We start from the raw sequence: 24696 nt of genomic DNA, 5'->3' as shown, positions 1-24696 counted from the left end.
GCAAAAGAAAATACTTGTGAACATGTGGACATATGCGCACACACACACTGATGGAAATCCATACAGCTTTGTAACAAGAAAAAACTAGTGACAATCAAGACAGGAAATGAACAACTCTAACTCATCCAAGGAACGTGGACACAGGAATGAACTAATAAAGTAGAGAACACAGAAAAATGAGAAAGAAAGATGAGACTAGCAGCTGAATTGAGTAAAAGAATCCATGGATTTAAGGATATAAGTAGCAAGAATAAAGACAAAGTACAAGGAAGAAAAATAAAGTCAAAACAGGAATCGTGCCTGAGCCTATAGTCACAAACAAAGAACACATAAACACTAAGAAAATACAAAAGAACCCAATAAACCAAAATACAAAAATCTCCAAACACAGGGAAAGACCAGATATGATGACAAGAATGAACAAAATAACACGTAGAAGCATTTTAACTGCAGCGACGTGATGCAGCCGCTGTTTGCATATGCTTGATGCAACAGTGCATGCAGGCTTGAATTAGACAATTGAATTTAGATCCTTTGTGTGAGAGAATAATGATATTTAGTTTCTCTTTTGTTGATCTATTGCTTCAATACCATCTGGATTACTCGCCTAATCTCCTGTTTGCTTTCCTAATTATCCAGTCAGGTCACACACCTGAATTAATTCATTAAAAGTTCCACCTCTAGCATTTTCTCTTGATTTGAACCCCAGCGGAGACTTGCTGAGTTCACTAAAGGTCAGTTATTTAACTGTTTTAATAACTAGCCCTATAATCGATTCCACAGCCTACGTTCTTCTGTGCGTGAGCTCCCAAAATCAGCTGCTTTGAACAAATTCAGCCATCCAATATGTGCTGAGAGAAAGATTATTCTGTGAAGCCAAAGAACAGCAGCTTTTTGTGCAATGCTACAGAAATCTCACCAAATCTGGTCCAGAGGGACAGAGAAAGAGAAGAAACGGTGCAATGGGCACTGCCAATTATCTCGTTGGTAGTGTTGTTTATGTAATAGTAAATGTGTTTATTTCAGAAAGTTAAGCAAAAACAGAAACACATGAGGGTGATGGAAAATGTTTTGAAAAGATCCTGTCACCATCCGTGAGGCTCATTTGTCTCTGTTGCATGGTGGTGACAGGTGTAGAAAGAGAGGCATACATAGTAAAAGACAGGCGGAGGGAAGTTGATGCAGAGCCGGCTGACACTTGAAAGAAGATCAGAATCAGCCACATAACTTCTTCCTGCTTTAATACGGGCCCACACATCTACACCGCATGTGCACAGACACCTCCGAGATGTGACAGACTATCGTCTAGCGGCGGGACACGCGAGGAACACAAAACCTTAACAAAAGGAATCAAAGAGGATGAGGACGTGTAATTTGTATTTATAAGAACTACAAGGACAAGGAAGAGGGACAGAGTGTAACAACTGACTTGCGAACGTGTGTGTGCGTGCGTGCGTGTGTGTGTTTGGAGGGCTGGCATAACTTGAGACAGAAGTGCTTCTTATCCACTGAGTTCTGCAAACAAGGAAAAACCAGTGAACAAATACCATAAAGTGAGTGATACACAGATAAACAGCAGTGCAGCTGGAAAGATTTTGGCTCGGGATTTACTCTGCGCACTCACACGCGCAGAAAGACACACACCTTAAACAGTTATGGTTTATTTTTGAATTAAAATCTGGTTTAAAGTGCGTACATGCTTTAGGGCAACAGAGATTATCCGCGAACAGCCGATTATCTGTTGGAAATTAGCATCTTTGCCTGCATGTGTTTAGAAAAGTCTGTTTGTGTGTCTGATCCTTAAGCGCCTCATTTAAATTCTTCAAATGTGAAATGTACTAGGTGGGACTCACACAGACAGATGTCTCCTGGGATTATGCAAAATGGTCAGAACCTCGCTGTAAATCTGCAGTCTAGTCAGATGCTTTCCACCCAGCAGGCAAACCATATTAAATATTCCCGTGTACATTATTTCAGAGAGGAAAAATGAGTAATAGAATAATCCCTCATCATCGCTTTAGAGCCCGACTCTACGTTTGTCACGAAGCCGAAACAATACCTGTCTGCGGAAGAGGGAACCAAAAATATACCGCGCACATTTCTGTTCCTGTGATGAGGAAGGCAGGTGAGGAGGCTGGAAAGAAAGAGCTCATTTCAAGCATCAAATGATGTTTGAGAGGTAGATCCTGTGATAGCAGGCACAAATGCATGGTACTTCATTTGGAATAGATTTGTAAAAGTGCCCAGTGATGTTTCACCACATGAATATTGATGTAGTGAAACTTTGCTCTTCATCCAGTCGAGTGTTTCAGTGATTTGAGCAAATTCTTTTTATTCTAAAAGCGTTCGCATCAGGACCATTTCAGTCAAACCTAAACTGTTAATCCATCCGCATCCGGACCTCCCTGCCCTTCAATGCACATGTCAGAGTCAGACTACTGATGCTCGCTTAAAGTATTAATATTAAAGATGGACACTCTATAGGAAAAAAATAAGTGAAGGTAAGTAAAACTAAGGCACTCGAGTGTCATGTTAAATTAAAATTGAATATTCCAAAGTTAAAACAATACTAGCTACAGTATAGAAAAGATATTACAAGCGATGTGGAAATGTGGAAAGTCAAATCAAAGCAACAAGATTCCCTCACAGAACAGAGATGGCATCAATAATAACAGACATGACTGATAAATGGAGAAATAACATGAAAAGGAGGAGCTGGGAGGCAGGTTGAACCATTTTGAACAGGTTGCCTCATAAGATGTTTGCCAGTTGGATGCTTAGAAGAGCATCAGGTGAACCATCAGATAATGCTGGCTGGCACCGACATCAGCTGATATTCACAGATTTGCAGCTGAGCTTGAACTTGAGGCCTGCCAGAGCAAAAACCATATGCTCAGTTTTATGTACATTAGATGACTGGTGGGAAAAATCTCAGCCTAAAGCAACAATAACTACAATATTTCTTTCTTGGCTCAGAAAAATGTTCTTTCAGTGCAATCTCAAGTTTTCACACATGGTGTATATATATTACCCTGAACTTTTCTAGACATTACCTGATGGAACTGCATGCGACAAGCAAACATTATCTCACCTACTTATGTCCAGCTGTTCTGATGTGAGAGCAGCTCTGGTACAGGTTCTGTGTATTTACAGTGAGTGAGTGGTCATCACGTGGCTCTAAAAGGACAGCGGTCTTGACTAAATTAGTATTTCCACTAAAAATGTGCATGAAGCTCACTTTCTCCTCCTGTGTGCTACATGTGATAAGCCTCGAAAAATATTCTTGTGAGTCTGCTGATAGGTGTCTGAAGTCACGTCTGCAACATTTTAACTAAGGAGGTTAGCATGTGTACAGGTAATCACCACAAAACAAAATTGCACTGCTCCTAACAGTCTGGGACACTTTTTTCTTGTCTTTGTATAATGTCACTGAGAGGATATGCTCAGTGTGGTCTGTGTGTGCACAGCAGCACCACCCACCTGATGCCACACCAAACCTTTTGTTTGTTGAAGGGCAGCCAGTCAGAAGAAAGAAACTTAAGAGGAAAGGAGCTGAAACAGCTGAAACAGCTTGTTCCAGACAGAAGCTGAAGTGTCAGCTTAAATAAATCAATAAAAATACATTTTTTTAGCGTTATTAGTGTATCATGCCATGTTTTTGTCCTTCCTGCCCCCTGTTAGCATGTAATGACATGACATGATGCTTATGACAAACACTGTGTTTATGTCTGTTGGCTTCATCCTCAACCCCCTTTTTCTTTTTCTCGTTCTTCTTCTCCTTTCACCAACCTGGCCTTCACCCCCTGCCCACTCCAACACAATACACACAGATAATAATGTGAATAATATTGTAAAATAAATAAATAAATACGACAAAAAGAGTAATAAGAGGAAGCCTATAGAAAGCCTACAATGCTCCTCTTGGGTAAGCATTCAGACCATGATTTGCTTGGTTGTGCCTCAGATTTGTACTTGGATTTATTGTATGCTTTCCATCATTGTGTGTGAGCTACAGCTCAGTTCTGTGCTGAAATAGCTACACGTTGAAGGTGAGCAAAGGTGAACTTTGTTATAACACAATGCACTCCAATAAAAAAGAAAAAAATTCAGTCTTCATCTTCATCTTGTGTTCTCCACTTTATTTTTCAGTTCAGTTCATTTCTGTCTTGATTGTCGTCACTTGTTTCTCGTTGCCCTGCTGTATCCACTACCCTGGTTTGCCATCCGTGTATGTGAGTGTAGTTAGATGATTTGGTTACACTCAGCTTTGAAAAATTTGCTGTAGTGTTTTATGTTTTGTGGGAAATGTTACACCACAAAGGTTACAGCCAGATTTTCATGAAGTTATTATTCTATAAAAAATATGATGTGAACTTTGACCTCTGTCTGGGATTTATACCAACCTTTTTGCTTTTTTTTTTGTTGTTTTTACAATGAATAAATGCTTTCTGTTGAAGTATGAGCAAAATAAAACAAACAGTTGGTCATTGGAAATAAACAACAAAAGCGTAGAATATGATCCTAGCGAGTTTTATAAACAGCATCTTTTTCTTTTCTTGTTTTTTTTTCCTTTCCTGTCTGATCATTTGTCTGAAATATTCTCCGTCTCTTTTTGGTAGTTTGCGCACTCGGTAGCCTCTAATTTTACGGCTGTACTTCATGTTCAACAGAGATATAAAAAGAGCAGCAGGCATTTCAATGCATCTGATTGGTGCTGAAAGGACCTTTTAATATGAGCACCTCTGCCAAGTATTCGACGGCAGTAGCATAATACAGAGAATGTGAGGAGGTTGGCATAACAAAGAAGGAAGCAGTGTTGAAATATGACACTGGTCAAACTGGTTATTTGTGCCTGAGTGGAGCCATGGAAATGAAGCTCTGATGCGGCACCTCGGAGATGTCTGTCAAACCGCGTAGAGCATGTGATTCTCCACAAAGCATTTAAAGAGCGGCAGCAGAAAATGACGTCTCAGTTGTTTTGTTTGAAATATCGATCTTCAAACTTTCCATTCTGTCACTGAATAGCTCAAGAAGACCATATTGCAATTATCCGGGTGTTATCATTGCCTGACCTCAACAGTCTATTGTCACTGAGTAATTTGATTGCTGTCTTGTTATGGTGTTAATAACTCATTCTAGTCTTTAATATATTATTGGCAGTAGCAATATTGATATTAGCAACATTAATAAAATATCACCCTCAAGTTGTGCCTGAGATGACAAAAATCTTTTGCTTTTCTCTCCTCATTCACAACCTCCTTCGGCCACCCACTCACTCCTCCTCCTCCTTCCCTCTCCTTCCTCGCCTCCACTGTGTGTATCCACATTCTTGAGCCTATATGAGACGTACAAACACATTTATCACATTGCCCTAGCTCCTAGCTATGGCCTGCCGCTGCCTCCTCCATCCTTTCAAGCGTGTGTGTGAATGCGTTCGTGTGTGCACTCACGTCGGGGGAGGCTGTGCTTTAGTTTACTCATGTGAAGGTATTCTGTTTACACAGAAGCCATGTTTTATGTATAAAAGGCATGGAAATGTTGCAGCTGCATTGAGCATGTCTAAGCTGATCAGCAACGTGTGCAGTGAAAGTGTGCACGTGTTAGCGTGAAAGTCAGCTTGGGTCAACAGATCTTTATGAGGTCTAGACAAAAAGGTTGCATGAGCCTCATCGGATTCATTACACACACACACACACGCACACGCACAGATGCACTCGACCCCTTCATATCAGGTCATTCCAATCACACGTCTGGATTCACAGTTTCTATGAAGTAACCTTGGTAGCGTTACTGTAGATTTCTATGAAGCTCTGGTGCAATGAGCTGTTGAACTCAGCTTGCTTTATGTTTTCAGTCGCCAAACAACTTCCCCACACACAAGCTAGGAAAGGAATACGCTGTTTTCTCCTTGTCTACGTTCTCTGAAAATAATGAGGCTGCTGGTTCCCATGATGCCTGAATGGCCCGGTCCTCCTTCCCTCACATAGAAAACCGGCTCATTACAGCTTAAGCGGACATGAACGCCTTGATATACACGCACACACATACACACTCACTGACTTCACCTCATGCTGATTTAGCAGCACATACCATCTGTCTAGAATGATTAACCTTTCCATCAATCACTGGACTCTCCATTATCCAGACACACATTTACAAAGCAGGCACTCGCCGATTCTCACTCGCACTTAGTGAGAGCATCAACAAATTCATGAAACAGATGAAATAAGAAATTCCAGTTTTTATCCTCAATGTTTTTTGTGCCAGAAACTGAGGCGTGTATAGATTTTTCAAAAAACATAAATAGACGGATCCCTCCCAGCCCCAGTAAGATGTTTGTTCAAGCAGCTTAAGTGACTGGCGCGGTTATGGCAGCGCTCCTACATGGAGCTTTGCAGATTATCGTCTACGTGTTGTAGCTGTGTATTGTCACCAGGGGACATTGGCAACTTTTGTTTGTGGTCGCACTACTTTTGTTCCTTTAGCTACTCACGGAGAACATACGTAACACTTCTTCATTATGAAGTGAGCGTAAGAAGCCATTAAAAATGTTAACTGCAGCCATTGGCTTTTATCCTTCCTTCTCTCACCCCAATTGGTTGCTGCAGATGGCCCCGCCCCTCCCTGAGCCTGGTTCTGCTGGAGGTTTCTTCCCGTTAAAAGGGAGTTTTTCCTTCCCACTGTTGCCAAAGTGCTTGCTCATAGGAGGTCATGTGATTGTTGGGTTTTTCTCTGTATGTATTATTGTGGGCTCTACCTTGCAATATAAAGCACCTTGAGGCGACTGTTGTTGTGATTTGGCGCTATATAAATAAAACTGAATTGAAATGAATTGAATTGCATTGATGTGCTTTGATGAATGTTTTATACCTGTCAGCGTGCTGTCACTCCTTTTTCAATTCAAGCCAACTTTTCAACAAATCAGTATTTTTACCTCCCTGTAGTGTCATCACCATCAAGCTGATGAACTGTCCACAATCACTCTGTGTTGGTTGCACACCCAACAATCACTCACTCTGTATGGAATGAAATAGTGAAACTCATAACAATGAATTCTGTGTTAATTCGACCCCTTTTAATGTGACAGCACCTTCCAGTGGCCACAGGAAGCATTTCACACATATATTAAAGAACAGATATGGTGTATTTAATGCTACAGTTATGTAACCTCAAATACTGTAGCTGGGTTCTTGGGAGTATGTTTGGAAAATGACATCGTTTTTGTAGGTTTTGTCGCTGTGTGTCACCACAGTGGATCTTAAGTTAAACAATCAAGATGTGGTTGAAATCCAAACTTTTGGCTTTAGTTCAAAAATAATGCTTTATGCTTTAAAATAATAATAATAATAAAAACGTTTTGGAATTACAGCCAGTTTTATATCCAGTCCCTCATTCTCAGAGGATCGAAAGTAACAGGACAATTGTTTGATGAACAGTTTCATGACTACCAGAGCTCCAAATTCAACTCTTTGAATCAACTCCAGATCTTTTATTTGCCTAATTTGCTGTGATCTACTGAAGGAACAGGCCTCACTTGGCCATGAAGCTATTGTATCAGTCAATTGTCCAATTATTTTTGAGCCTCTGAAATGTGGGACGTGTAAAAAAATGGCTTTAATTCATGAACAGTTCATGCAGTACTTTGATTAAACCCTTTGAATTAAAGTTGAAAGTCTGCCACATGGTGAGTGTTTGACCTAAAACCCACTGTGGTGATGTACAGGAGAAAAAAACCTAAAAACTCTGGGTTCCTAAGGGTGGATAAAATATTGGACATTATCATGAGAGCTGTTAGGTCAAGTCAGCAGTCCACAGGCCTGCAAGACAGGACTGTGTCAAGGCACAGATCTGGGGATCGATACAAGACAATACTTTAAGCATTGAAAGGAATTTCAAACAAAGTTACTTTGAACAGAAGAAGTGTGAAGCAACCAACAGTCAAACTGAAAACCCAGTCAAAATGAGTAATAAGGGATGGATGAGAGCCATACTGTAGTTCCTTGTTGGCTATAGGAGAACCTTCTACAAGGACAGCCTTCAGTGCAGCACCAATTATACCTTAATGGTGGAGTGGCCAGATGGACTTCATTCCTCACTAACAGGCACATCACAACATGCTGGGAGTTTTGCCAGAGGCCACCTGAACGACAACTAGAAGGGGAAATTGGTCTGATGAAATGATGATTCAACCATTTGGCCGCAATTTCCAGCGGCATGTTTAGAGGAAACTAGGCGCTGAGCATCACCTCATTAATACCACCCCTACAGTCAAACACGGCAGTGGAGGCATCAAGCTGTGGGGGACAGGAACTAGAAGACTATAAATGGGATATTTTCTCTCTGTTTCCTTGTCTGTTTGTGTGTTAGCAGAAATATGCAACAAATCCCAGGTTGGTTTTTCATAAACTATCCTTGCAAAAGGTGACAAGGAAAGCACACATGGACAGAGAGAGACACACAGTGGCACACACTAGAAGACACAACGGTAAAAAGAAAAAGCAGGGACAGGGCTCAGACTTTGAAAATGTGCCAGGATAAACCTGATTCGTTCAAAACAATCACAAATACCATTCAGTATGAACAGGCTGTACCTCAGTGGCAGGTCTGCAGTGTTTACATCAAAATACCTTCTAGAAACATCTTCAGAATCTGAGGATGGTTACTAGGAAGATATGTCAGTCAGTCTGATCAAATCAATTAAGTTATCAATCAAGAGTAAGAAAACTTCTAGGAAATATGAGATGTTTCCAGGTGATTTAACTTTCTCGAATGAGTTCAGATTGTTCAAATTAAGCTCTGTTTAACCACATGTTTATTCTTACACACAGAGACAGAGTATTTGATCCATTGTGCTGTTGTGCCATTGAGACTGTCCTGCAGATTTGCTTTGGAAATTTCACCAGCAGTTTAGTCCAGAACGGGCAGCGATGCACTATTCGAATTTTAAGAAAGCCGAACTGCTTCATACTTGAGACAAGACTGAATTGAAAGCACCCAGCAGAGCTGATGAAGGATGCTGCTGGAATTTTCTTGATCTGAGAGTTTAAAAATGTTTGATTGCACTGTCAAAGGAGCCCAGCGCGGGCTTTTTATGTAAAACTACAAATATTTCATCAGCCAGGATGACAAAGTAGAGCAGCATTAGAGGAAACAACAACCAAAAAAAAAAAAACATGGGCAAACCAGATGCGACACAGATGATTTGATCTGTGCCTGTATCAGCGGGAAACGTGATACACATATCAGTGCTGTTGTCACTTTGTATCCTGTTTAAAGTGCAACAGCTAAGTATTTGAGCAATCGATCCAGCTGAGATTGTTAAATAACAACTGAAGGTTCACTATGTTCAGTAATTGTGATCTTCTTTATTACATGGTAACCTGAAGATCTTATTAATGTACCAGGGGTTCAAACAAAACAGCTGTTTTAGATAGAAAAGGTGAAAAACAAAAGTGCAAACTCTGTCGAGTGAAAGCTCGGCAGAGAATTTATCGTCCAGCTGCGTGCAGTTCACTGGCAATGTGTTACATGATTACTGGATAATAAAACTCCAAGTTGCAAGCAAGCAAAACTGTTTACTGCAACTTTGGACCAAGCACTAAAGATTACAGATGAGTTAATGGCAGCGAGGCAGAGACGCCAGCTGCAGCGGCTGTGTCCGAGCTCCGGGGCAAAGTTGATGGAGGTGCATTATGACAAAAAAAGGTGGGACGAAATTGTTAAGATCCAATATTGAAGCCAAATTGCAGGACCTGAACTGCAATCTTACAGTCACAAAACAGAGAAAGTCTTACTGAATTTAGGATGGATAAATAAAATCAGCAAAGTTGCCCCCAGCACTTCTGCTGTTAAATCCTATCATCTGCACCAGGTGAATTATTGCAGCACACCGCTTTTTTCTTCTTCTTTGAAGCAGAGAAAGTTTTCACCTTTGCCTGTTATCCACTTAGTGTGTCTTGGTGAGCCAATAGCTACTTATCAAATCAACCCAAGTGCACTGTCATCTTGATAACTCATGTTGTTTTCATGTTTTTAGTACCAAAGAAGAGTCTTGAGATCCCGAATGCCTCTCACTGAACAGATATCATCCAAGAAAAGAAAAAAAAATGACCTTCTTTCAGAAGCTAGCAGCTCTTCCTGTTTTTTTTTTTCTGCAGAATTGCACTACTTTAAATCTATAATTAATTTTACCAGCATTTGGCCCACAACAATATCCTGTGACAGGTGGACCCAGAGACTTTAATCATAATACATAATCCACTTTGTTCACGGCATCTGCATTTGCTGACTTTCCCTTTTTTTGAAGAATTACTAACTACTGCCAAGTCTGAGCAAATAACAACAGTGTTTGGAAATAAGCCAGACAAATTGTAGCAGGGCAACAGACCATCGGTCCCAACTTGGGTCATGCACTTTCATTTTCAAATCCTTTGCACATGGATATTGTTTTTGTCCCTCACTCTGGGCACTTAGCATTGTGTATGTGGGTATATCCCCACATACACAAACTAAGGGTGATTAGCCAGCATTTACAAACGACTCTATAAAGGCATTTATTGTTGATAAAATTTAGGAGGAACTGTGCCTCTTTATATCAAGGAAGTAAAATTATATTTGCATGAAATTTAGAGTTCCAGTGAAACAAGACTTTTTGTGCTGAGAGCAGGTGAAGCTTTGCTTAAAAGTATGTTCAGTTACACAATATTATATTCTCATTTTGTCATCGAGCTTCTTGTAAAATATTGACAATATACCATTTTAATAAGGAGGGATCGTTTGGACGGCTAGGATGGTGGTGTTGAGGTAAAGACTTTGGATCAGAGTTTGGATGACACACATCCAGCCTGAACAGTCCAAATGTACCAATCCAGAGCCTGAAATGCACAGTGACAGATCGCAGTGGATTTAAAGAACAGGGAAAAGGGGCAGGTTGGCTTAAACTGGCGGAGTGGTCATTGGGCAAGAGAGATTTTGAACAAGGTTATTATGAGAGTGTAGGAAAAAGTGGCAAAGAAAGTGTAGCAGCAGCAACAACGGCCAATATAAGCAAGAGGAATAACGACTAAATGAGAGCGGTTAGATCTGTCATTTCTTTATATTTTGCTTCCAAGAAGCCAGACTTTCTTGTAATTTTTTATGTGGTCTTGAGCATTCTCCAGGTCTTCTGAAGGTCATTTTCTTTTGGGCTTTAGCTACCTTTTCCACACATTTTTAGTTTAGTCCTTGTATCTGACCATTTCAAGCAGATTTCCTTCAGCAAAGATGACCTGGGAGATGGATCTGGCTGTTCAGTTTGGCCACTGTGTTCACTAAAGCCCCATCAGAAATAGTCTCAGTAGAAGGGTTGTCAAGTCAGTCTTAAGGAAGGAAAACAGGGAGAAAAGGCTGAGGTATGCCTTTTCTCCCTCTGGACTCAGTTGGCATACAAACTGAGTCCAGTTTGTATGCCAAATCATTTTGACTCAAAATAAGTCAAAATGATCCCACACTACTTTAATAACATTGAGGTGCAGGCTCAGAAAAGGGCAATCCACAGCTGATGTATGCTTTTACAACACTAGCAGTTTTTTGGGAATCACTGTCATGCTGAAAAATGAAGCTGTTCCAAATCAGATGTTTTCCAGGTTGAATTAGATGGTGGACCAAACTCTGATGGTACTTCAACAAGTTCCCCAACAGCAGTTTCTGTGGCTTCTTTTCCAGTTTCCTCAAAATTTTAAGTGCAAACTGCACACCATGCTATGATAGATGCAACAAAAGAAGTGGCAACAAATTATGTGCATTTACAACTGACTAATAAAAAAAGAGCCTAAAGATACAATTAAATACAATTTTACTAAGTCATCTGTCATGTGGAGACACAACACTGATTCATACTTTTAGTTAGGTGCATTTTATGTTTCAATAATTCACAGGTCAGTGTTAACGGTCAGGTACAACGACTGAAGTGAAAATGATTGAAAATCAGTCCCATGTCCAAAGAAAAACTTTGAAAGACCTCCAGGAAGCCTGGAGAACTACTGCTCAAGACCACTTTCTATAAAATTACAAGAATGTCTGGCTCCCTGAAGCCTTCTGCACAGTATCAAAACTGAATGCCAGTTATGCATAGCTGAAAGAGAAAAACAAAGTTTGCACCATGGTGTGCCATTATTTCCATCATTTATCTCAATTTCTGTCCCCACCATCACAGCAGAGGTCGCCTCTCCATCAGTCGGCACGTCAGCAACCAGGAAAGCAGGTGAGCCGCATTTCCATTACGTCCGACCTCCCAGCTCACCAGTGTGTGCCACACAGTAACACACACAAAGCAAACAGCAGCCAGCAGGCACTCCTGGCACAGTCGCACAGATTCTTTTAACCACGTGTTTGTCAGAAGGTGAAAAGAGATTGGGGTGCTTGTGTGAGCGCTCAGCGGACACACTGCTGTTGCTTCTATAATATTTTCCACTTGGCTGCATGTATCAAGACAGGAAGGAAATTAACAGCTTGAGGTGTCTGAGTGATGCTGCTTCAGCTGCCGCTAGCTGTGTGTGTGTGTGTGTGTGCACCTAAGTGAGAGAGACAGATAGAACTAGAAAGCGAGGGAGAAAAAGAGGAAGAGAGAGAAAGATGCTTTCCTCCATGACTTATGGTATGTGGCCCGGGTCATTTGTCTGGTGAAGTTCTAATGCCAAACTTTGCAAAAGTTTTCAGACAGGCCATAACACGGTCCACCTACCAGAGCACATAAGCTCTATTACTAAGAAATTTCTCTCTCGCTCTCCCTCACTCTCTCAGCGTAGAGGTCCCATATTTTATTGCATGCTCTGAAGACAACAGATAACTACCGCAGAGTTTCTTGTTTGGGGAAAATAAAAAAAAAAATAAAAAATGCCATCCACTGTGAGAGAAGTCTGGAGCCTGTCTTCTTGAGAAATATTAAATTGATCCCCAAACACACCTATTTTTGAGCATTAGTCCCAAACAGATGTATTCTTAGAGAAATAAATCTGAAGAAAATCAATTTTATTGGAGTGCTAAATTCTCACCGCACAGGCTTGATAAGTGGCTCTGGAAAGTTTGTTGCTTGCTACTTGGTGAAGCTTTCCGGGTCTTTATAACTCCACACAGTTGATGTTTTTAGTGTGTTTAATGAATGCATTTCACACATGATTTTACCAATGTTTTATAGCGGTTTTTGTGTGCACACATTAGTACACCTCGGCCTGTGTATGTGTGCACATTTTTGATAGTCTGGATGGAAATACATTCATTGTTATCGGTCACAAGTTGCTACGCTCATATTAGTACATGCTTGAGAAATAAACCAGCATGTTTAGGATGGCAGGAGAAACCAGAACTCCAAGAACTGAGCCAAATTTTTGCATAAATTGCTTTTGGTTTGAACTGTTCCTTTAATCTGTTTAAGTCGATCCTTACATGGTTTCTAATAGCAATCAAGAGGGATGGAAAAAAAGTTGCTCAACCGCTCATGTGACAAGACAGAAAAAAACATAAATGCACAGATCAAAAAATAATGACTTATGATTCAATTTCTGCTCTAACTGCGGTCAAAGCAACCCTACCACACCTGTCGTTCTCTGCAAAAAGGCGAGCTACAAACTTTTCGGTGCAGCATTCAGCAAGTTTTGAGACACCAAGTACCAGATGATTGAAAATATAGATTTTCAGTAGAGCACTCCTTAAACACTCCCTGAAGAATAAGAGGTCACCATGACCACAGCACCGGTAAAGCCCCAACAATCCTGGGCTGACACATAATGGAAGATTTGTATAGCGTCTGTGTTTCTGCGTCTTCACTCTGTCAGGTGTGTGAAGCCACATCTCTTTTGTAAATGACTGAGTAACAGTCGTGTTTCTGTGTGGATATTGGAGTCCATTAATTTCGCATGTGTACAATGTGGGAGCCTGACAAATCCTTTTATATCAGAGAGTGTGCATGTGTGGGTGTGTGTGTGTTTATTTGTCTGGGATCACACATAGCTTTCAGACATGTTTATCTTCAACATTAGTGTGTGTCCGAGAGTGTGTACACGTGTGTACTTCAGAGTGTGAAATCCCATTAAGTGTGTTAAAACCCCTCTCTGGCCTACTGCCTGTTTGGAGAGGCAGACGCCCTACACACAGACACGCTCGCAGTTGTCACACCTGTATGTGTGTTTGTTTTGTTACGCAGGCATCTGTGTATGTTTCTGCGTGCGGATATGGATGCACATCGGCTTTTGGAGAAGAGCTATATCGTGTGATGGTAATTTTCAGGTGAATATTTTCTACCGAAAATAGCGTTTGTGAATCTAATGTGGGTTCAAGGTCTCGTTGGTATCTAGAAGCTTTGGAACCATGAATATGTAACAAACTCAAAAAGTCTGCATACTACATATGACCACAATTTAATGTGTAATCTGTACAATTCCTTTGAAAAGCAAGGTGAAAGCTTGGGACTTCACAAGTCTTTAGCTTCCACTTATTTCTTTGTATGATGCTAGAAAAATAGAAAATAGACTCAGTGGCTTATTGAAATGTGCAAACATACGTGTAAGGCACAAATAGAGTTGTTATAATGTTTGTAAAAGTTCTTCTTCTTCTGCCTGAAATCTCCACGGCTTCTCCAGACCTGCTGATGGGTTAAGGATGTTCTACAGTCTCCTAGAGTAACTGCCTGTCTCCTAAATCTCCTCTGCACCCCTCTATGGGAAAAAATGTCAGTGGCCTTAACCTGTAAATGCATTCCTTTTCTGGGGGGTGTCTCATCGTTGGATCTTTCGTTAAGGAGCTGAAACTAAAGAAAAACATTCAAGCCTAGCTAAATTTTGAAACAAGATACACCAAGTCTTCCAAAATGTGTTGTGCTCTGATGTAAATGGTATCTTTGACACAAAAACAGCACTAATATACTACATATTCATCAAAACAACACCATTGCCCCTGTCGAGCATGGCGGTGGTTGTGTCATGCTTTGAGGCTGTTTATCTGGGAATTCAGTCAAGGTTTAGGGAATCTGAAAAATTTCAAATACTATTCAATTTGAAGCACACGTGCCCACCACACAGCTGAAATTGAACATTTTAATACGAATGTGTGCCAGTGCAGCAAGATCGCAGCTGCTGGCTGATTCTTTGGAATGACAGGCTCCGTTTGGCTTTCGAGAATACTTCAATAAAGACCTTTTCCCGATTGCTAGAGTGCCACGGCTTTCTCTTTTAATGTCTGAGGTGATAAAAGCTGGCTCACTCTCTTGTTTTTTATTTGTTGGTTTTAGGTCAGAGCTCTGTGGCAGTCATTCTCTAGCACCACACTAGAAAAGCTATTTTTGTGGACTTGCCTTTCTTCACAGGGGCACTGACATGTCAGAGTTGGAAGTAAACTATCTGTGCTTCCTACGATGCCTTATGAGATTACTAGATGATAAAACCATGGATAGATGGATGGTCCGTAACAAGTGGTCAGATGTTTACGAGCTGATATCATTACACGGTTGCACAGGGCTGTCCAAGATTACATGACTTTTTGAGAGAATTCTCTTAATTAGAACCAAAGCAATTAACGCAAATCATTAATTACTTTACTTAGTTTTTAATGCATAATTTAAGAGCACTTCATTAGCTGCTTTGAAATAAGCAGTAGGAGGGAGTGAGGCTGTGGCTCAGAGTCTATTCTTGACCTTGGCAACGAAACAATTGACAAAATAATCTCACCTCAAGGTCTGTTTATGGCAACTGTTCCCTTCATCTACTCAAAAATGAAGTAAATGTATCTTAAAGTATTAAAATTGTGTATGTGACTCAGAGATCTCAGTCTGTCAACAAAAACATGTCTGAGAAAAAATAAACTCATACTTTAAACAATAAGACCCTGGCTTCATAAAGAAATCTAATATTTGGAAGACTGTTATGAAGACAAGCTCTTTATTCCTTTTGAACCACTGATGAGAAAACATGAATCCATTCAGCCAGGACTTTTCTTTTCTCTCACCTTCAGTTAAGGTCTTTTTCTTAGAACCAGCCAGGACCCAGAAATGACCTTAACTGTGCTGACTGCTGAGGAGAAATTGCTTTTTGAGGGACGCCCATATAAACCGAGTTCTAAAATATATCTATCATTGTTGAATAAAGGGCTTTGTGCTATGTTTTCACAAATCTACAGAGAGACAGCGAGATGGGAATCAGATTTGAACACTACAACTGAAGAACATCTGTGGTCAGATCTGTGTCATCAGCCACTGTGAATACGCAGCATCGAGCAGTTAACCATCACTTCTGCCCTGAGCTACGACCTACTCTGCATACACGACAACTCCAAACTTTCATTATCTGAAATGAGTTTTAAATGTGAGTTGAGATCGTTCCTGACTGCAGTGACGAACATTTGGCATGACATGTGGGAAACTTCCTTCATTTAAATTACCTTTAAATTGACAAAATAAACAGTTCTTTGATTCAACTTTGAATTCACTTTGTGAAAATGTGCTACACTGCAAATGTTTGGCAGTCTCCTTACTTCTAAATGGAACTGAGATGTGAACAGTTACATTCACTTTGGAAACGTTTGAATAAATTCTATATAATACTGTGCAAAACTCTTGAACCGACCGTTATTTCTTTATATTTTGCTTCCAAACACCCACATTTTCTCAAACATGTCAAAAGTGGTCTTGAGCGATAGTTCTCCGGCCTAAGTTGTTCTTTGACTGCTTTTTCACTCCTTTTCAGTCCACTTCTTGTACCTGACCATTTTCAAAGTCTTTGCGTGTGTGTGTGTGTGTGTGTGTGTGTGTGTGTGTGTGTGTGTGTGTGTGTGTGTGTACTCTAAAGCTAACTTCTTGATGTGTGCTCAATCATCCAGGTAAGTAAATCTCCAAAAGTTGATTCTGTTCATCTGGACGTAGCGTTTTGTGGGAGAAACGTTTCGTCACTCATCCAAGTGATTCTTCAGTCTCAACTGACTGCATGTTTCCCCAATTGAGGAGGGGGGCTAAGGGTACATCTTTTGCCATCTTACAGTGCTGTGATTGCAGCCATTCCTCAACTCTCTATGGAGTCATGGTCATTGATCAATGGTCTTTCATCAATGGGCTTTGATTAGTGGTTGTTGAACAATGGTCATGAGAATTTCCATATTAATGATCAATGAACTGACCTCACAGCCCATTGTACCTTCAGTGGGCTGGTTTCAGTCATTATGTAATGTGATGTTTCTCCCTCTGACGACGCTACGTCCAGATGAACAGAATCAGCTTTTGGTGACAAAAGGTAACTTTATTGATAGCACTGGTTCAACAGATGAATCAGTGTTGTGTCCACAGAAAGATCCAATTATCAATGGCATCTTTAGGCACTTTGTCTCAAAACATTCACAGTAATTTGTTTCCATTCCTTCAGTTGAATCTACAAGAACAAAGATAAAAATAAATCTCTGTCTGACAGGCATAAAATAGTATTTTTACTGCAGCAGCGCTGTGTTAAAGAATAAAGGTGGTCATACCAAATATTGACTTTCAAAGTTGTTGAAACTATACAAACTCTGTTTTTGCCTACTGTTCTGTATTTCCAAGTATGTTTGCACATTAAATAAATCACTGCGCATATTTTCCATTTTCCCAGAAAAATCTAAAGAAATGAGGGGCGGCTAAATACGTTTGCACAATATTAAATGTTAGCAGAGTGGCACTTTATGTTTCTTTTGGAGGCATTCCAGTATGAGCTTGCTTTATTAATATCAGTCAAGCGAGCTTGCTTGTAGCTGGAAGCTCAAGTTTCTCTGCGTTTATCTGCACTGGCTGAATGTTCAAAGATGTTCGATGAGTAGCTTAAAACTGTTAATTAATTTTTTATGATGAGGGTTTTTTTCTGTCTTCTGGTAGTTGTTGTTCTTCAAATGCTAAAAGAATACAAGTAAAAACAAGATTACAACTGATATTTAAAGAGACCTCCAGATGTGGTTGTTTTCAGGTAGCACACTCAGCACTCCATACTAAGAGTAAGAAATGGGAGATTTAATTCTAAGGCAAAATGAACTACGTGGCATGTTTCCAGTCAGCTCCTCGCCCTCATTTACTGAGCCGTGTGACTCTTTCCACCTCTGCTTCCCATCTTTCCTCCTTCCTCTTGTTCTCCTCTCTGAATACCAAATGCATTACGTAACCGTACAATGTTTCGCCACAGAGGATCATCCACGGCATCTCACATGTCCACATCTCTCTACAGGGGAGTGACAAGTGTAGCACCGCAGGGCCCGTGGAGGAGATATATATCAGCACTGCCTATTATTCTGGCAAAACCCTCTCACTGCAAAGACAGCGAAAGACAGACAGGAAGACACTCTGTGTTGGAGAAAAAGACAGAGACGGATACGACACAGATATTAGATCAGGATGAGAAAAGTACAAGCTTGTATCAATAGCATTATTCTCCACATTTTGTCCTGTCTGGCATGCCTTACTGCATAGAAGTCTCTCTCTCTCTCTCTCTCTCGCTCCCAACTGCTGGGTAGCAAGCAGCATAGAATTTCTATAATAGAAATGTCCGTCACGCTCCGTGTTTCCATATCTCTTATAGAAACGTCCATCATGCCAAGTCTGGACGTCAGCTTAACCCCCAAACTCCTCTACCCCTCGCTCCATCCATCGCTCACTCCTCGGCCCGCCCCCCCAGCCCGCCCCCACTTTTTAAACCCCTTACCCTCGTGACTGAGTAGAGAGGGGGAGAGAAGACGCTTTTGCTTTCATTCCTCCCTCAAGGACGTGTGATGTTGTGTGATGTCGAAGCCTTATATCCGTAATAGTCAATCACTGTGGTGGGGGGAGAGTGGGGAGGGATGGGTGAGACTGAGAGTCAAAACAAATTACATTCTCACAGATGTCTTTGAATCACGCGGACGACAGGCAGACGCACACTCGCGCTGCGCCTCCCGGTTGTGAGAGATGTAGTAGAACTTGCCTCAGAGCGTGGCGCGTTTTGATCTGACTTCCTTAAACTCCCGTTCCTCCTTTCTTCTCTTTCTCTCTCGTTCTCCATTCCTCTTCGCCTTTTCTTGCTCTGTAATCTAACCTAATCCAGATGACTCACTTTCATCGATTGCACAAATGTGCAAAGTCTGTGTGTGTGTGTGTGTGTGTGTGTGTGTGTGTGTGTGTGTGTGTGTGTGAGGACTTTTGTACTGCCCAGAGCTGACTGTGTGATACGGTTTGTTGTGAGGTCCCAAGATACTGAGAAAAGATGAATTCTTCACAAGCTTGTCCACCGTTTGACATCTCCATGTCCTGGGAAATCAATAAGCATCGTACATAATCAAAACACAGGAAAGGGATTCACTTACGCTCCATTTTAACGCTAAATCTATATTTAACCAGATTGCACCTTTTGGGATCCAAAATCTGCAAGGGAGTCCTCACCGATAAGACAGCCATATTCTGTAGATAGAGGTCTTAGATAAATAATACAGCGTAAAAAGTTCTGGGGACAGACAGGCAGAACGACAGAGAGACACAGGCCTAGCATCCCCCCAAAAAAGAAAAAAGAGGAAAAAAAACTTATTCAAAGCAATGACAACTCCCAAGGATTCATCTCACACAGCTGCAATGAATGCTTTGAACTCTGCCAGAGAAATGAGTTTCTGAATTTTCGAGCCTTTAAGAAGACAAATTTACACGATGCACTCAAAGCATCATAAAGACTGTCTAGAACATCTCTGTCAGGCCTTGAAGCTACAAAGGGAAAACTGTACACTGCTAACGTCCATATATTTGTGCTGGTTACATAAATACCCAAATAATTTGAGAGCAATCCCAAAATAGCCTTGCAAATCAACATACGGCATTAAGAGAAGATGCATGTGACAGTATTTGTAGAACGTCTAGTGGGTGTAAGAAAAAATCAAGTACAAGGCGAAAACTCTAATTCAGGGGGTCACCGAGAGACTGATAACCATTTACACCTATAGCCAATTTAGGATCATCAGTTAACCTGACATGCTTGTCTTTGGGGTGTGGGAGGAAGCTGGAGTTCGCGGTGATGACCTGCACAGGCACAGGGAGAACAAACTCCTCATAGGAAGGTCCCGGTCAACTGGCAGACTCAAACCCAGGACCGAGCTGCTCTGACGTGACAGTGCTAAACACCACACCCAGAAAACAAAGTTGAACTGAAATTCTTCAGACTGTTTGTGTACGAGAATACTAACTTAAGCAATTAGTAGTTATTTTTAATACTATTCCAGAGGATGAAACCCTTTTTTGGCTATTAAGTATTTTTGGATTCAGAATTTAAGCTAAGCTAACCTTCTGGGCCATCGTTCTTTCATAAGACTGCGTGAACGACATTTACCCTCCACAGCAGTCCCAGTTTCTCATTTGACCTGTTGGAGAAATTAAGTGCTTACACCTGGCCTAATGTGTAATTGCTAATTTGCAGATGTGCACATGTGGTTTTCAATCGTGAGTGAAGCTAATTGTGGGCTAAGTTAACAATACAAGACAGCAACATCCACGCTCAAAGTCTCAAACGAGGCATCGAAAAAGCACAGACTGATGTCATGGCAGACATGTTCATCTCTTACAGTTTATGAGGAAACCCAAGCACAGATGTACAGTCAGTGGTTCACAAAAAAACTCCACCATGTCATCTCATTGAAAGCTTTTAAAGTAAAGTAGAGCCAGGTGGAAATGTTAGGTTTGCATAAGCCGTAACACAGCAACAGTTAACAGTGAGGGTCTTATCAGTGAGAAGCACTGCTGCAATAAATGCATGCATCAGGCAGTCTGATGAGTTTCAGGGTGGAGATTGCCAGATTCCACTATTTGTTATAGAAAAAACTATTCTGAAAAGAAAAGAGGTATACAATTTTAAACTCCAGATGAAACCATTGCATTAATATGCTATTATTATGCTATTATTACAGGCATACCAGTTAAACCTATTCTGACAGGACTTCTACTTACATTTAAATATAGTACGACTTCACAGTAAATGCACACATACACACACATACATATACAGGTATATGGGCAATATAGGTCATTTGTCTTCCTCATTCTGCCTCACCTTCTTCATCATTTTTCCGTTCATGGCTTCCAGCCGCTTTGTGCCGCTGCTGCTTTCCACATTGCTTTTGAATGGTAATGAAAGCACTGGCATGAGTTGAGATGCACCACTACACACAGAAATGGGGATCTACATCTCCTTATGTATGTGGGTATATGACAGTATCCCTGTTATTAATGCGCTCATGTTTTAGCCTCATTCACAGCCTGCCCAGGAGTGCAACCCATCTCCTAAGTGTTGCTCATCGGTCACATGGGGGGGGAAAAAAGTGAAAAATGATGTAGAAGATGTTAAAAAATAGACAATTCAGTTCTACTAGTAAGAACATTTACTTTTAATTTACATTTACGTTAAATTTTTTTGCAGCGGTAAAAACTGCTGATCTTTTTAATGATCATGCAGGTTTTTAATCAAACTTCCAGTTTATCCCAAAGTAGGAACACCAAGCACTTTATTATGAAAACTGTCATTACATCGACCAGTCCCATCTGCTGTCAAAACAACCTAAATGTTTTATGCCATAGATTCTACAAGATGTTGGAAACATCCATTTGAAATGCTGGTCCATGCTGACATGATTGGATCGCGTGGTTTCTGCAGATTCGTCAGCCATACTTTCATGTTGTGAAAATCTCAGGAGATCAGCAGTCTGAGAAATACTCAAACTCACCCATCTGGCATCAACACTCACATCACGGCTGCAGTGAGGGGGCCGCTTTTTGTCTTGACTCTGATGTTTGATGTGGACATTAGCTGAAGCCCCGGACTTGTGTGCTGGATCTTATGCTTAGTACTGCTGGTACATTGTGTGACTAGGTAATTGCAGGAATAAACAGGTGAGTGTTTGCATGATAAAATGAAGTTATCACCCAAAGGAAAAGAAAACTGAGTGCTACTAGAAACCTGGAATAAAATAAAATATATATTTCCTCACTTGGTACTTTCATGACCGTGAAGCAGAGAGCTGTACAACCTGTCAGCGCAGACTTTTCCATCTGGTGACTTGAAGATTCACAGTAAATGAGCACAGTTATTTTCACTTGGTGACTCCTTGTGGCCTTTGGATTGAGAGACCACGCCCATTAGGGTTAAAGTTGATCACTCAGGACAATACTGCATTGATGAGAAGCAATCCTTCCCTATAGGGGGACAAAATGCCCATTACAGCACAAGAGACTTAATGGATACCTTTCAGGAGTCAAGGGTTCAGGATTTTCCTTTGACGTGAACCTCTCTATATGCAGCTGACAAACACCGACTAAATATTCCTTGATCCATTTATTTATTTATTTATTTATTTATTTATTTATTTATTTTTTCGCCTTCTCCTTGATCCATTTAAATGAGAGCATATAAAATAAACCCTTCAGGGATCTGCACCAGAAAACTTGTTTCTTTCTCTTTAGCCTCAGGGCGTAACCTAAAACCAGGTGTCTCTGAAATGTGTAAAATATCAAACCAACAGGACTGCAACTCTGTAGCTTTCTCAGCAGAGATAGAAAGAACAGCCTTCAGCTTTGTAAACAGGATACATCATCTGCAATCTACTTTCTCTGCTTGACTCTCTTAGATTTTTCTGAGTCATGCTGTGGATCTTTCCCACTTGTTTGGGGTAGCACTGACGCAGGGAGCGAGAAGAAGAGCGAAAATCAGAAATACAATAAAGATGCTACTAAAAATTTTGTTGATAGTTTAAAATGTTTTAATATGTGTTTTGATGGAAAATAGTTTATTATTGTTTTACGGGCCACTTGCTGCTGTTTCACACAAGCTCCTTTCTTGCAAATGATGGATGATGGATGTTTGTGATTTGAGGTTATTTAGATTCATTAAATCAAAGGAAACTGGACTGTACATTTATTGCCTTGTTAAAGATGACGCACTTATTTTTTACTGCACAGAGTAACAGGTAAAATAAAAATAATGATGCGGTCTGCATTTAGATTGGCTAACTACAATCCTCGTTTTTATTATGCAATTCTGTCTGGATACTAAAAATCTCCCAGGAAAACTAACGCTCAAAAAAGGAAGGAGACTGTGGCTATGCCTGACCAAAAAAAGAAAAAAAAAACATGATGAAAAGGGAGAGTAACAGAATCTGAAATGGAAACAAGAGTAAATAAAAAATAGTGACTCTCAAAGGAGAGTTCTCCAGTGCTCAAGAGGGTCTAAAGGGGAGATTCAGTCAGAACTATGTCTCCATATTACAAAGACACAATATAAAAATCACGGTGAAAATCAGCGAGACTCAATAATCTGATAATCATGTGAGGAAGGTGTAACAAAGACCAGTTTTAGGGGTGTTTACAGAGGTTTTGTGCATAAACTGTGTATGTACAAAGAAACATGCATATAATATGACCTTCCCCGAATGCAAAGTGTTTTTTATAATGTAAAAATTAACTGTAAAAATGCCTCTAGAGAAGGCCAAGTCCAATAGCACAAAGATGAAAAATAAGGTGAGAAATAACTAGCATGAAGCAAAACAGCCAGTGCTTTTACGATGGTCTGTCATCACTGATGCTATAAATAGCTGTGACCATGTGTAATGGTCTGCTTTCTCTTTTTTTCCTTTTGTTTGTAGTCTAACATTTTGTTTTTTGCCAGGGTCTTTTGCTCTCTTTTTTTTTTTATCCCCGTTCTGTTTTTCTTTTCTTTTTAATTCCAAAAACAATCAAAGCCACATTTCCCTTTCTCCACTTTCTTCACATCCTCCCCAAAGTAAATTACACTTCTTCATTAACCTGAGTTGCAAACAGCGATTTTATATGGAACTGATGCAATAAGAAAGCATCTGTGTCCACTCGTGGCTAAAGATGCGAGCAAAGAGTTGGCTCGGCCATGTGCGTAAAATCTCACTGTGACTGAGATTTGTGTTTTTAAAAGAGGACAGCGCATACACGTGGCTTTCTAAATCTCTCAAGAAGACAGCGTATGCATTTTTCTGCTTTTGTGCACACACAGCTATATGAATCTTTCCCCGGGTGGCTTGTTTTTCCAGAGTTTCAGAGAACATGCGCATCTACACAACATTACCTTAAAGTACAGCAGCCATGACACCACCGTGGTCAAAGCAAGGTTAGAGTCTCAGTCTTTCTCGGGATGACGGTTTGTACCCTATAAATCTTTGAGTGTGACATGACTGAAAAGTGAGGCGGTCACGATGCTGAGTGCTGAAATATTCCACATGCCTGTTCTCGACAGCTGAGGCAGCGTCGAGCGTGCGTACACGCGGAGAGTGCGAGCGAGGTCGGGGAATGCAATGAATGATGCAAAATGGAAAAGAGGCCGACAGGCTCTTAACAGTTCCTTCTGTGCATATCACGTTAGCTACTACAAGTGTATTTACTACACTTTTTACTACAAAGAAGGTCAAGTGAAAGCTAGTAACTGCTACTGGATCTCTCTTTCTGGTAACCTGCACTCTTGTTCTGTCTCCTGGACCCTTGTACTTGCCTCAGTATGAAAAGAAAGAGGTCAGGTGGAAATCAGCATCTTAGCTAACACCCCCCCCCCCCACACACACACACACACACACACACTGCACCCCCTGCTACACCACCATGTTGTTCCCTCTCAACAGTTTGTTTACTCGAGTTTATCTGGTCAGCAAAATGGACATCTCCCATCAGAGTGTGTGTTGCTGGCATCAGTT

The 24696-nt window shown here is 40.7% G+C and overlaps 1 protein-coding gene across 2 annotated transcripts in view; it reads left to right on the top strand.

The window, feature by feature from the left end:
- LOC102295446 (protein ELFN1) overlaps window positions 1–24696 on the top strand; it is a 130991-nt gene that overhangs the window by 94182 nt on the left and 12113 nt on the right. The window contains exon 3 of one of the 2 annotated variants that reach the window (XM_005946985.2): window positions 12194–12241. The exons of the other annotated variant lie outside the window; for it this stretch is intronic. The gene's annotated coding sequence lies outside the window, so the exon portion shown is untranslated. The remainder of the gene's footprint in view (window positions 1–12193; window positions 12242–24696) is intronic. 2 annotated transcript variants of the gene reach the window in all.

This window comes from Haplochromis burtoni, unplaced genomic scaffold (genome assembly GCF_018398535.1).
Source record: "Haplochromis burtoni strain Fernald_Lab_line unplaced genomic scaffold, NCSU_Asbu1 Contig_504, whole genome shotgun sequence".
NCBI lineage: Eukaryota > Metazoa > Chordata > Actinopteri > Cichliformes > Cichlidae > Haplochromis > Haplochromis burtoni.
The sequence above is the reverse complement of the archived record's forward strand: the minus strand, read 5'-3'. Positions and strand labels throughout refer to the sequence as shown.